The 14,818-nt window shown below is 44.9% G+C and overlaps 1 long non-coding RNA gene across 1 annotated transcript; it reads left to right on the forward strand.

The window, feature by feature from the left end:
• The first annotated feature begins 764 nt into the window (after positions 1 to 764).
• LOC115091529 lies at positions 765 to 1,237 on the forward strand. Its single transcript, XR_003856752.1, has 3 exons — positions 765 to 898; positions 986 to 1,098; positions 1,199 to 1,237. It is a non-coding gene; the product is annotated as an uncharacterized LOC115091529 (long non-coding RNA).
• The last annotated feature ends 13,581 nt before the right edge of the window (positions 1,238 to 14,818 follow it).

Below are 14,818 nucleotides of genomic sequence, written 5' to 3' on the forward strand. Positions count from 1 at the left end.
TTATTCAAATCGAGTCGGGGACCTCATAGAGGTTGTTAAAAATCATTGGCATCTTGTGAGTGGCTTTATGGGTATGCAGGATCCCCCTATGTTCTCTTTTAGGAGATCTAGAAATTTGAGGGATATTTTAGTTCACTCAGATTTGGGAGGTAGTGAACACTGGAAAGATACAGCTGGTGGGCATTACCCTTGCACTAAGTGTAGTGTGTGCAAATTGTGTTTATCAATGAAAGATTTTTCACATCCTGTTTCCGGGAAAATATTTTTCTTAAAGCATTTTACAACATGTCAAACAAGTTCAGTGGTGTACGTTGTACAATGCCCATGTGGGCTACTATATGTAGGAAAAACATCGAGGATGGTGAGACTTCGAATCCTAGAGCATTGTAGCAGAATTAGAAATGTGGTGGAGACAGCTCCCCTAGTGAAACATTGGCGTGAGTACAATCATAAGGTAGAAGAACTCCGTTTTTTTGTACTTCAGAAGGTTTCTGCTAGACGGGGAGGTAATATAAATAAAATATTACTGCAGAAGGAACAGCGATGGATTTTCAATTTACAGACTTTGTGGCCAAAAGGATTGAATGATAAGATCGAGTGGGTAACATGTTTTTAGAACTTGTACTCTGGCTGCAAAGTTTTTTCATTTGTTTTCTTCAGTGATTGGTTTGAATCTGGCGTGCTTGGGGGTGGCAACTGTTTGGTTTAGTGGCATTGCAAATTGGTTTAGACATCATATGCTTTAAGGGGCGGGGATAGTTTTGAGTTGAGCTCTGATTGGGGCAGTGTGGTTTAAAAGGATGGAAGAGAAGAGTTTGATTCACTTCCGTTTTTTCACTCGATGGAGGCGTCTCTTTGAAATAAGGTGAAGGTGGTTTTTCTGCCTAAGATAAGAAAGGTAAGAATCCTTGGTTGTCTTGCACACTGGTGAACTCTTAAGGGAATGATTTTCTATTTGAAGTCATTTTGATCTATTTTCTTCTAGTTTGAATACTTTTGAGAGATGTGTTTAGAGCATTTGAACAATTGAAATGCTTTGAAACAAGAGTTGGGGATGTGCTGATTTGTGCGTCTGGGCAAGCCTTTTGGGACGTGCAGGTATGGGAGTTTTTTTGAAGTACTTTATAAAGAATCAAGTTTACATACAAAATGTATTAATTGAATATTCAAAAACATTTTTTTGTATGAATGTTTTTAGAAGACCCTATGGATAGATGTTGTACATGAGCAGTGGGAGATTGTTTGAAAGAACTCTCCTGAAGAAGCCTGAGGAAAGGCGAAACATGTAGAGAGAACAAAAGGAGAATAAAAGGATTGACGTTCTTGTAACGCAAGAATTAAAGTGCAATATAACTCTTTCTGCTTACGAAGTGAAATGTATTAACATCTGATGATATGTTATGTGAAGATTTATATTTAATGCTTATATTTGAATGTTTAGAAAATTGGAAATGATTTTTATGAGAAGTTGAATGTAGAATGTATGTGTATATGTGTAGTATGGGTGGTGTGTGAATTTTGTCTATTGTTTTTATAAAGATATTATATCTATTGTGTGGGGTATTATGGATTAATTGTGAATATTTTTCATGAATTTTTCACCAATAAAGATTATTGAATTGGATTGATGTCACAATATATGTATTAGCTGTCATATGACAGGGCAAAGGTAGCGCCGGAGCCATTTCTATTAACGCACCCGTGGCTCGAGAGTGGAAGATCACACCGGGACCCCCCCACTGGACCCCAGGTAATTTAAGACATTTTGGGGGGTTTGGGAGGGTGGGGGATTTATTTTAAAGGGTCGGGGTGGGTTTTAGGGTTGTTTTAGTGTGCCGGTTTTCCCACCCTCCCCCTTCCCCTCCCCTTCCCCCGATTTACGATTTTTGACGATAAATTGGGGGAATTCCTATTGTATCGTGCCTCTAACGATTTTTGACGATTTAAAATATATCGGACGATATTTTAAATCGTCAAAAAACGATTCACATCCCTAGTTAGTAAGGTGATGGTGTGTGAGAGAGAGAGACTGGGGTGTGTTTATGTGAAAGAAAGTGATTAAGGGAACGAGAAGCCTGTGCATGTGGAGAGAGCGAGCATGGAAAATGAGAGAGAGACTGGTGCATGTGTGTGTAAGAAAGAGAAAGTGATTATGGGAATGAGAAGCCTGTGCATATGGAGAGAGTGAGCATGGAAGTGAGAAACCTGGGTGTGTGGGTATGTGTGAGTCACAGTATGGAAGTGAGAAGCCCGTATATGTAAGATAGAACATGGGAATGGGAAGCCTGTGTGTGTGTGTATGGCACGAGAGAAACTGTTCAGGAAGGTGACTGGTATGTGTGTCAAAGACTGGTTGGGAGATGACTGGTGTGTGAGAGACAGAAACCTGTCATGGGGGTGTGAATGGTATGGTGTGTGTGTGTGAGAGACAGAGAGACTAGTCATGGGCCCTAAGGAAGAGGATCATGAGTATAGAACTTAGCTACTACTGCTGCTTCTGGTGTGTGCTACGGCCTGCATGGAAGAGGACAGGAGTAGGAGAGCTGCTGGAGGGAATAAGTAAAGGTGGCTTTTTAAGTTTATCTTTCTTGATTGACTGCCATTTTAATTATTTAATATGTGATGTGTCTGCTTTTTTAAAATATTTTATTGGTGTTTGGAGAATGTTTAATAGTTTTTATGAGATTTAATTGTTGGATGTTTTTCTGTTCATAGCTGTTTTGAAATATGTATTCTGCTTATTAGTATAGCTTTACAATTATTTCTATGTGGGGATCTATAGCTGCTTGCTAGTTCTGTTTTCTTAATAGGAGGTGTATTGGTGTTTAGGGCCTGATTTTTGTAGTGTTGCCTTTGCATAGATATTACTGGTTGAGTGCATTCCATAATACAGGTATAACTGTGTGCGGATTAATTTATGTACATAACTGCAGAACCTGGGAGTATGTTAGGTTGGTTCTGTGTGTGTTACTGAGGTGAGATATTTTACTAGCATGTAAGTGCTTGTATCAGTCTTATTTCTTGTTTTTTCTCAAGAGAACATGCACTGCTGGTAAACTGCTATCTTTTCATAAGTAGGGCTATTGAGCCTGGTAGTAGAAGGAGTTTGAGTTGCTCTTACTGAGATGACACCAGAAACAGAATATCTTTTTTGTAGGGTGAGTTATATGGGGAATGTCATAATTCTGCTTTACATCCATTATTGTGGATCGGGGGGGGGGGGGGGGGGGGGGGGGTTCCCGTGGATGCAAACTGTACTTTTACATCTAGCCCCATGATGATCATGGGTTCAGTGTACCATGTAGGGATGTGAATCGTTTTTTGACGATTTAAAATATCGTCTGATATATTTTAAATCGTCAAAAATCGTTAGGGCCACGATACAATACCAATTCCCCCAATTTATCGTCAAAAAATCATAAATCGGGGGAAGGGGGAGGGCAGGAAAACCGGCACACTAAAACCCCCTAAAACCCACCCCCGACCCTTTAAATTAAATCCCCCACCCTCCCGAACCCCCCCCCCAAATGCCTTAAATTACCTGGGGGTCCAGCGGCGGTCCGGAACGGCAGCGGTCCGGAACGGCCTCCTGTAATTGAATCGTGTAGTCTTCAGCCGGCGCCATTTTTCAAAATGGCGGCGCAAAATGGCGGCGGCCATAGACCAACACGATTCAACTGCAGGAGGTCGTTCCGGACCCCCGCTGGACTTTTGGCAAGTCTTGTGAGGGTCAGGAGGCCCCCCCAAGCTGGCCAAAAGTCCCTGGGGGTCCAGCGGGGGTCCGGAAAATGATCTCCTGCCGCGAATCGTTTTCCGTACGGAAAATGGCGCCGGCAGGAGATCGGCTGCAGGAGGTCGTTCAGCAGGGGTTCCGGACCGCCGCTAAACGAGCTCCTGCAGTCGATCTCCTGCCGGCGCCATTTTCCGTACGGAAAATGATTTGCGGCAGGAGATCGTTTTCCGGACCCCCGCTGGACCCCCAGGGACTTTTGGCCAGCTTGGGGGGGCCTCCTGACCCCCACAAGACTTGCCAAAAGTCCAGCGGGGGTCCGGAACGACCTCCTGCAGTCGAATCGTGTTGGTCTATGGCCGCTGCCATTTTGAAAAATGGTGCCGGCTGAAGACAACACGATTCAATTGCAGGAGACCGTTCCATCCCTGGGGGTCCAGCGGGGGTCCGGAAAACGATCTCCTGCCGCGAATCGTTTTCCGTACGGAAAATGGCGCCGGCAGGAGATCGACTGCAGGAGGTCGTTCAGCAGGGGTTCCGGACCGCCGCTGAACAAGCTCCTGCAGTCGATCTCCTGCCGGCGCCATTTTCCGTACGGAAAACGATTCGCGGCAGGAGATCGTTTTCCGGACCCCTGCTGGACCCCCAGGGACTTTTGGCCAGCTTGGGGGGGCCTCCTGACCCCCACAAGACTTGCCAAAAGTCCAGCGGGGGTCCGGAACGACCTCCTGCAGTCGAATCGTGTTGGTCTATGGCCGCTGCCATTTTGCGCTGCCATTTTGAAAAATGGTGCCGGCTGAAGACAACACGATTCAATTGCAGGAGGCCGTTCCATCCCTGGGGGTCCAGCGGGGGTCCGGAAAACGATCTCCTGCCGCAAATTGTTTTCCGTACGGAAAATGGCGCCGGCAGGAGATCGACTGCAGGAGGTCGTTCAGCAGGGGTTCCGGACCGTCGCTGAACGAGCTCCTGCAGTCGATCTCCTGCCGGCGCCATTTTCCGTACGGAAAACGATTTGCGGCAGGAGATCATTTTCCGGACCCCCGCTGGACCCCCAGGGACTTTTGGCCAGCTTGGTGGGGCCTCCTGACGCCCAGAAGACTTGCAAAAAGTCCAGCGGGGGTCCAGAACGACCTCCTGCAGTCGAATCGTGTTGGTCTATGGCCGCTGCCATTTTGCGCTGCCATTTTGAAAAATGGTGCCGGCTGAAGACAACACGATTCAATTGCAGGAGGCCGTTCCATCCCTGGGGGTCCAGCGGGGGTCCGGAAAACGATCTCCTGCCGCAAATCGTTTTCCGTACGGAAAATGGCGCCGGCAGGAGATCGACTGCAGGAGGTCGTTCAGCAGGGGTTCCGGACCGCCGCTGAACGAGCTCCTGCAGTCGATCTGCCGGCGCCATTTTCCGTACGGAAAACGATTCGCGGCAGGAGATCGTTTTCTGGACCCCCGCTGGACCCCCAGGGACTTTTGGCCAGCTTGGGGGGGCCTCCTGACTCCCACAAGACTTGCCAAAAGTCCAGCGGGGGTCCGGAACGACCTCCTGCAGTCGAATCATGTTGGTCTATGGCCGCTGCCATTTTGCGCTGCCATTTTGAAAAATGGTTCCGGCTGAAGACAACACGATTCAATTGCAGGAGGCCCTTCCATCCCTGGGGGTCCAGCGGGGGTCCGGAAAACGATCTCCTGCCGCGAATCGTTTTCCGTACGGAAAATGGTGCCGGGAGGAGATCGACTGCAGGAGATCATTCAGCGGGGGTTCCGGACCGCCGCTGAACGACCTCCTGCAGTCGATCTCCTGCCGGCGCCATTTTCCGTACGGAAAACGATTCGCGGCAGGAGATCATTTTCCGGACCCCCGCTGGACCCCCAGGGACTTTTGGCCAGCTTGGTGGGGCCTCCTGACCCCCACAAGTCTTGCCAAAAGTCCAGCGGGGGTCCGGAACGACCTCCTGCAGTTGAATCGTGTTGGTCTATGGCCGCCGCCATTTTGCGCCGCCATTTTGAAAAATGGCGCCGGCTGAAGACAACACGATTCAATTGCAGGAGGCCGTTCCATCCCTGGGGGTCCAGCGGGGGTCCGGAAAACGATCTCCTGCCGCAAATCGTTTTCCGTACGGAAAATGGCGCCGGCAGGAGATCGACTGCAGGAGGTCATTCAGCAGGGGTTCCGGACCGCCGCTGAACGAGCTCCTGCAGTCGATCTCCTGCCGGCGCCATTTTCCGTACGGAAAACGATTCGCGGCAGGAGATCGTTTTCTGGACCCCCGCTGGACCCCCAGGGACTTTGGCCAGCTTGGGGGGGCCTCCTGACTCCCACAAGACTTGCCAAAAGTCCAGCGGGGGTCCGGAACGACCTCCTGCAGTCAAATCATGTTGGTCTATGGCCGCTGCCATTTTGCGCTGCCATTTTGAAAAATGGTTCCGGCTGAAGACAACACGATTCAATTGCAGGAGGCCGTTCCATCCCTGGGGGTCCAGCGGGGGTCCGGAAAACGATCTCCTGCCGCGAATCGTTTTCCGTACGGAAAATGGTGCCGGGAGGAGATCGACTGCAGGAGATCATTCCGCGGGGGTTCCGGACCGCCGCTGAACACCTCCTGCAGTCGATCTCCTGCCGGCGCCATTTTCCGTATGGAAAACGATTCGCGGCAGGAGATCATTTTCCGGACCCCCGCTGGACCCCCAGGGACTTTTGGCCAGCTTGGTGGGGCCTCCTGACCCCCACAAGTCTTGCCAAAAGTCCAGCGGGGGTCCGGAACGACCTCCTGCAGTCGAATCGTGTTGGTCTATGGCCGCCGCCATTTTGCGCCGCCATTTTGAAAAATGGCGCCGGCTGAAGACAACACGATTCAATTGCAGGAGGCCGTTCCGGATCGCTGCCATTCCGGACCGCCGCTGGACCCCCAGGTAATTTAAGGCATTTGGGGGGGGGTTCGGGAGGGTGGGGGATTTAATTTAAAGGGTTGGGGGTGGGTTTTAGGGGATTTTAGTGTGCCGGCTCATGATTTTCACGATTTTCACGATACTTTAAACACCCAAACGGCAACAATACGATTCCCTCCCCCTCCCAGCCGAAATTGATCGTTAAGACGATCGAGGACACGATTCACATCTCTAGTATCATGCATTTGAGAACCATCTGTCAGGTGTGTCCCGACAGAAAAAAGGTTGAGAACCACTGCTCCATGTTCCTTCTCTTCCTCCTTTCCTCTCTTACTCATTTCTTCTCCTTCACTTCCCTCTTTGGCATTGAGCTGAAAGAAGGGATTGGTATCTATAGGAGGTGGAAAGCAGTTGTATGGTACCAACTCTGTGGCCTACCAAGGTGTATGAGAAAAAAGGTAACCCCTATGCAAAAGCAGCAACAGAAGCAGAGTCCTTAGGAGAAAGTGAAATTTTAATTAAGATGAGAAGATGGACTATATGAGAGATTAAAAAAGTCATGAATATAGGTGAACTTGTTGGAAATAGAACAGGAATTCAACAAGAAATATGTACAACGATAGCAGAGGGAGAAGGAAGGGAATAGGGATATAGTTGGAGGGGTAATGGATTATTGTGCATGGATGGGGTAAAAATTGCCTTGGAGGGCCAAGACTAGGTGTTTTATCCCCATATGAGAGAAGAAGAATATGGAAAAAAGAAGTCAATTTGTGAATAAAAATAATGAGAATGAGATGCTATCACGGAGAGTTGAGATGTCAGGATAGGAGGAGGAAAACTTTGACATTCAAGGGCAGTGAATAAAGCATAATGAAGAATTACTGGTTAGGTAAAGGAGGTAGAGAATAGGGACAGTGGACTTGATGCTCATAGTAGTTTTCTAGTAAAGAATAATGTTTTTGAGAATTAGCATCAGGGAAAGCAAGTGTTATGGTGTCATAAGAAACAGAAATAAGAATCAACTAACCTGAGCTAATGCTAAGGTGCACACCTTTGACCAGCAGCTGGAAGGAGCATAATGGCTGAAGCTTACTTGTGGCATTCTCCAGTACTCACAATTAAGGTAAGTGGAAGAAGTATGCACTGAAGACAACTTGCAATCTCCCCAAGTACCTGGCTAGTTGGTGGAAGATAGTATATACCCAAGCCCAAGTGGATTGTGGCATCCTCTAGTGTTCACCACTGAGGCAGCTTGGAGGAGAATGTAGATGAGCTCTAATAATAAGGACTGGAGGTGAATTTTTCTAATTGCTTTCTCTTACATATCCTTTCCTACCCATCCAATGTCTTGTTTTCCTGATATTTATTGGTTTATGGTCTATTATTATTTTATTTATTGACTTTATTAATCATAATATCTTACTAAATGTAAACCAATGTGAGGTACAGAAAATAAAATAAAATATATACATATCAATAATACAAAATAATATGGTAAATATAAAACCAATAATGCAGGTAATAATAACAAATAGCAAAAATTTAAAATAAGATTTAAAAAAATTAAAAATTTATATAATAGACAAAGGAAGTGGACTATGCCTTAAAATAAAAATGATTAAAAAATTATAAAATAAAAACAATAAGAAAAAAAATCATTTTTTAAAAACTTAAAATGGCATTAGAAAAATAAATTAAAAATAGAATAATAATATAAGAACAAAACAATATGAGCAAATACAATGAATGCAGGGAACCAGAAGCAGAACAGGAAATAAAAATAAGAAATATGAAATACAAAATCTATGAAATATGAATTTCTGACTGTTTAATGACAGAGCTAATAATCATTAGTAGGACTGGAAAAGAACAAAGAAAGGTGATGCACATGAAATCTAGATAATCACTAAAAGTCCATATATTTCAAACAAATGAAAGAAAATAACAAGGAAAGGAGACCAAATGGTTTGAGGAAACATGTCCTCAGTTAATGATAGGTTGTTCTGCCCAAGGAGGAAGGAAGGTGGGAATACATCTTGACAAGAGATGTGTTAGTTTAATTCAAAAGGTTTGGAGAAAAGGAACGTTTTTAAGGCTTTTCTAAACTTTAGATAGTCTTTCTCCAAATGAACAGATAGCAGGAAAGACTTACACAAACTCAGTGTAAGATATGAAAAACTTATGTTGGTGTGGTCTCTAGCCTAATATTTTTAGGCAAGGACAAAAACCAATAAATCTAGCGGAGAGGAGCAAAGTTTTCATGGTGGACAATGCAGAGTAATGAGACAAGCAAGATAAGGGAGTGCACCATCTTAAAGCTTTAAATGCAAGGCACCCAATTTTCAAATGCATTTGTACTGAAACTGGGAGCCAATGGAGGTCTATGAGCAGTTGAGTAACATGGTCTTCATACTTTTGCTTGCCAAAAATTAACATAGCAGCTTTATTCTGTACAATTTGTAGTCTTCTTATTTGATGACAGTATATTACAATAGTCAAGATGTCTAATAACCAAATTGCTATTTTGTCCAATTAAGTAAAGTAGTCCCTGCTCTCAAATCCCACGTTTTTACACAATTTTGAGACTTGTGGAGAATAGTTTTTACATAGTTTGAAATATTGATCAATCTGGATTTTAATCTGGGGTCTCTGAGACTAGTGTCTCTCAAATTGTTTGATAAGGATATAGATTGCAGCGATCCACTCCACTAATTTTCTCATCTGAATTCTTAAGAAGCCTAATTCCTTGAAGCTTTGCTCAGTTATTCCATCCTCAACTATTCCCATCTCTTTTCCACCCAATTTAGTTTTTTTCCCCCAATCATGGCCTCCCTCTGAACTTAAGCTTTTTATTTGTATTTTGTCTTTGTGTCTTTTCTGTCTGCCTTGACAAGACTGTAAGCTCAGAGGAACATTGATTGTCTCTTATATGTCTCTGTACAGCACTGTGCACATCTGGTATGCACTATATAAATGATGATGATAACTATTATTATTACTATTTATAATACTACTATTAATAATAACCCCCCATATGCACGCTAAAACTTAATATATGAACTGCTAAGCATCAGTTTTGTGCCTATATAAAAATATTATGTGTGTGCTACCTAAAAAATGTTTATTGCAAATATTAGGGCACTGATAGTAAAGCTTAATTCATCAGCACAAAATGTTATATTGACTCTAATAAAATCAATAAATCTACCACTTTAACCACTGAAGCATCATAGAATAAAGATTGTCACACAATAGAGGCAGTAATTACTATGGGGTAACTGACATCGTAGAATTCTACCTTACTACTCCTTTCACTATAATTGCTTGACAAGAGGTTAGTTGCTCTTTGACATATCCATTAATGCAATGTGAAAGGTTTGTAGAAAGGGTAACAAAGCAGAAGTATAGACATGTTACTAAAAATAAGCAATTAATGATTTCCTTCAATATCTAGAAAAAAAGCACAGTTTTCTTTAAAAAAAAAAAAAAAAAAAAGATCTGATCAAGCTCTAAAAGTAAGTAAAATGCTAGAACCTAAATTAAATTTGAAGGTAAACTAATATTTTCATGTATTAAAATGAACCAATATGTTGAGTATTGTATGTAATGTATTTAGGCCCAGATTTTAAAGGGCCTACATGCGTAAATCAAGTGGATTTATGCACGTAGGAGGCCTTACGTGTGCCGGGCCTATTTTAAAAAGGTCCGGCCATGCGTGTAAAGCCCCGGGACTCACGCATGTACTGGGGCTTCGAAAAAGGGGTGGGAATGGGTGGGACGAGATCCTCCAGCACAGCAGCCATTTGCTGCTGTGCTGGAGGATCTCGTGCTGGCAGAGTGCCAGCGCGCGCAACCTGCGCAGAACGTAAAACAGAGATCGGGGGGGGGGGGGGGGGGGGGGTCTAGGTTAGGGCTGGGGGGGTAGGTTAGGGGAAGGGGTAGGAAGGTTAGATTAAGGGGTAGGGAAGTTACCTCCCAGGCTGAACCTAAATTGGAGCGGCCTGGGAGGGAACAGGGGAAGGCCATGGGCGTCAATGCGTGCAAGTTGCACAATTGTGCACACCATTGCACACGCTGACCACTGATTTTATAACATGCATGCACCAGCGTGTGCATGTTATAAAATCTGGTGTCCATGTGTGCGCGCCGGCTAGTGCGTGCACATGGATATGCGTGCGCATATTTTAACATCTACCCCTTATTCTTTTTGGCTTGTGTTATATGAATCTGACATTTTTCCTGAAAGCTATGACTAGGTATCTATTTTTTTGCAAACAATCCAAACTTCTCAAATGTATGTAAATGTGTGATTGAATATTTTGATTTATGGTAAATTACTCTTTGAACATCATTTAAGGATTTCCTTAATTAAACGTCTATTTACTCAAATATTGTCATGAAATCTCCCACAGCAAATCAAACACAGTACATTACTTTTGCTATTGCAGCGAGCCATTTAATAAAATAAATTAGAAAGTTATAATATTATTTTTCCCATTATGAAAGCAGTTCAACTGATATCTTCTTGTGGATAGAGTATAGCAAGTCATTTCTAGAAACAGAATCACTTCTCAGACAGCATACATATCAAAGCATAAACCATCAGTAGCATTTGTACCAAAGTAACAGAATCAGACAGCATTAGTTACAAAGTTGAATAGTGAAAAACTGTTTTAAAATGATATTGCTATGATGTACAACAGAGAGAAACTTGCCTAATTTAATTTAAAAGTTTTTTTAAATACCACTACTTACAAAAATTGCTCAGGGCAGTTCACCTAATATGAGACTGGAGAATCTATGTCAAATAGCTATTCAGGAAGGCTAGTGAGTAAAAATAATGCTTTTATAGAGGTGGAGAAGAGGTTGCATAGTCATAGCAAAAAAACACCATATGGCCTATCTAGTCTACTCATCCCTACCACTCCTTCAGAGATCCCCTATGCTTGTACCATGTTTTCTAGAATTTAGATTCTCTCCTTGTCTCCACCATCTCCACTGGATAACTGTTCCATATATCCTTTCCATAAATAAATATTTCCTCTTCCCATGACTCTTTGCTCTACAGCCTTCTTTCCATTGAAAGAGGCAGACCTCCCATGCATTGAAACTTTGAAGGTATTTAAATGTCTATCATATCTTTCCTATCCCACTTGTCCGCAATTGCTTTACAATGAATATCACTGAACATTTTAGAGTCACGCTCTGGTCCAAATCCATCTGATTTAAAGGGGCAGTCAGTTGTACACATTATTTGAAATGAGATCTCATCAGAAACTTATGCAGGGGTAATATCACCTGTTTTTTCTGTTGACCATTCCTCTTCCAATATACCCCAGCATCTTTCTTGCTTTTGCCATCACCTTCTCCACATCTTTGGCCACTTTGAGATCATCAGATATGATCACTACCAGGTCCTGATCTTGATTTGAGCACAGAATAATTTCACTTCCTATACTAGTTCAAAATACTGCAGCAAGTTTAATTACTAAACTAAAATTACTCAGTGTATTCATCCAGTGTTAAAAAAAAGTCATTGGCTATCTATAGCACAGTGAGCTGAATTCAAAGTACTATTCCTAGTGTTCCAAATACTTATAACTCTGCTGCAGTTTATACCTCTGAATGTATTTGTCTATATTCTCCTGCTAGACCTTGTCATAAGAATAAAAAACATGCCATGCTGAGTCAGACTAAGGTCCATTGAGCCCAGTATTCTGCTTTTGACAGTGGTCAATCCAGGTCACAAGTACTTCACAGATCCCATAAAGTAGATCTATTTCCAGTTTCTCACTTCCAGGAATAGCAATAGCTTTCCTCGCTAGTGGTGGTGGGCTGCCAGCTCCGAGCTCGGGCCTCCCCCCGGTGCCTCCGGCTCCGCCATGGTCCCCAGTGTTTCAGGTCAGAATACCATTCCTCATTGGGCCTCTCTGTGTGGGCCTCGGAGAGACACCGCTACCCATACCGTGCCCCTCCCTAGGCGTGCACGCGCGTGCATCACTGATCCTTATGAAGGGCCCACAGCCGGAACCTGGCCGCAGCCCCGGATGATGATGTCAAACTCTTCATTGTATTTAAGTTCAGGCTTCACTGCATAGCATTGCCTTTGCAACAGGTCTCCTCGCTACTCGAGTACTCGTTGCTGCTAGAGATTCATCTCTACTCTTTATTCCTGACCATCGTTGTTCCTGATTCCTGTTCTCTTCGTTCCTACCCTGCCTATGCTTTGGATTGACTACACGGACTTCGACTTCGCTTTGCCTGACCATGCTACAGCCTATCTCCAGACCCAGACCTTCACTACGCCTGACTACGCTATGCCTATCTCCATACCCAGACCTTCGCTATGCCTGACTCCGCTACTGCCTATCTCCAGACCGAGACCTCTGCCACGCCTGACTCCATTACTGCTTATCTCCAGACCCAGACCTTCGCTATGCCTGACTCCGCTACTGCCTATCTCCAGTCTCAGAACTCTGCTATGCCTGACTATACTACAGCCTATCTCCTGACCCAGACATCTGCCATGCTTGACTATGCTACAGCCTATCTCTAGACCCTGACCATTGTGTTATGGTTGAGCGGTGTTTGGGTGGATCCTTGGGTACTGTGGCATATGACCATGCCCATGGGGAGGAGCCCCGTGAGGAGCCACAGTACTAGGCTAGTCTCAGAATGCACAAACAGTTAGTTCTTTATTATACAGCTTGAAGAGTACCACCAGAGGTGGCAGTAGTGAGGCACTCTGGTAGTTGCAGTCTCAGGGATCTCAGCAGATGGAGCCCTTCTCACCCCGTTGGTCTTGAGAGGTTCCGAAGCAGGTTTCCCAGCAAGGAAGTACTATGGATGAGATAGACTGAGAGTTAGAGTACTCACTGTTGGGTAGATTTTCAAAGCTGTACGCGCACAAAAAAGGGCACTTATGCACGTAAACGCCAGTGGCGCGAACAATCCGAATTTTGCATAGAGGTATTTGTGCGCGCACAACATTATGCAAATAAAAAAGGGGCGTGTGGGGGCGTGTCGGGGGCGTGTCTAGGCAGAGACCGAACATAAAGCGTAAAACATATTTTATAAGTGACACGCATAACTCCACCGGCGCACGCTTCCTAGTTCACACGCGTATATTTACTACTGCTTTTTGTGTGCGCAAGGTACGAGTGAAGGGTCTGCAGATGCTGTCTGACATCGGTAAAGTGCCAGACATCCAGCAGAAGGGCAGAAGGTGGAAAGAAGAGGCCGTGGGGGAGTAACCGGTGTAAACTGGGACAGTAGAAGCGTTTCCCATAGCCAATGTTAATGTGTGTATAACGGTAGGAGAGAGAGCCTCAGGAGCGTCTAAAGCCTTGGTAATTCCCTGTCTACACATGTTCACAGCAGCAATAAGGCTCCTGCAATCCATAAGGCTCAGAAGGGAAAGAGAGAGGAGGAGGAGGAGGAGGAGAAGACTGCTGAGACAGAGGCGGTACCCGTTACACAGAGTCTATAGGACTCGCACCCAATTTCTTGATCTGTCTGAGGAGGAAGTGATGACCTGTTACAGATTTAATAAGGAGACCATACTGTCCCTCTGTCGAATGTTAGAGGGTGACCTGCAACCCTTCACGCAAAGGGGCCATGCCTTGCCTGTACACATCAAGGTGACTACCTTCCTGGCATTTCTGCCTACCAGCACCTTCCAAACACCACTTGCCCTGACGTCTGGAATCACTCAGGGTGCCACCTCAAGGTGTCTGGAGCAGGCCCTGGCTGCCCTGCTGCGACACACACACAACTTTATCTCCTTCCCCATCGGAAGAGAGGAACAGCATGAAACCAAATAGAATGCTTCCCCTCGGTCTTGGGAGCTATTGATTGCACCCACGTGGCCCTAAGGGCACCAGGAAGAGATGAGGCCATCTACCGAAATCGCAAGGGATTCCACTCACTAAACATGCAGGTGGGGTGCAACGCCAAGGGCCTCATCACCAATGTGGTGGTTCGCTTTCCTGGATCCACCCACAACGCCTACATTCTCACCCAATCCAGGATCTATGAAGAGTTCCAGTTGCAACACATCACTGGGGGCTGGCTCCTAGGTAGTACAGCAACTAACAACAGCCCCCACCTATATTAGTAGAATCGCTATATGTAGGGTGCCACAGTAGGCATTTGGTTTGTAAGCCCTGTGAGCTGTACCCCAGTGAAGCACAGACGTAATAT

This window comes from Rhinatrema bivittatum, chromosome 5, assembly GCF_901001135.1.
Source record: "Rhinatrema bivittatum chromosome 5, aRhiBiv1.1, whole genome shotgun sequence".
In the NCBI taxonomy this organism is placed as follows: domain Eukaryota; kingdom Metazoa; phylum Chordata; class Amphibia; order Gymnophiona; family Rhinatrematidae; genus Rhinatrema; species Rhinatrema bivittatum.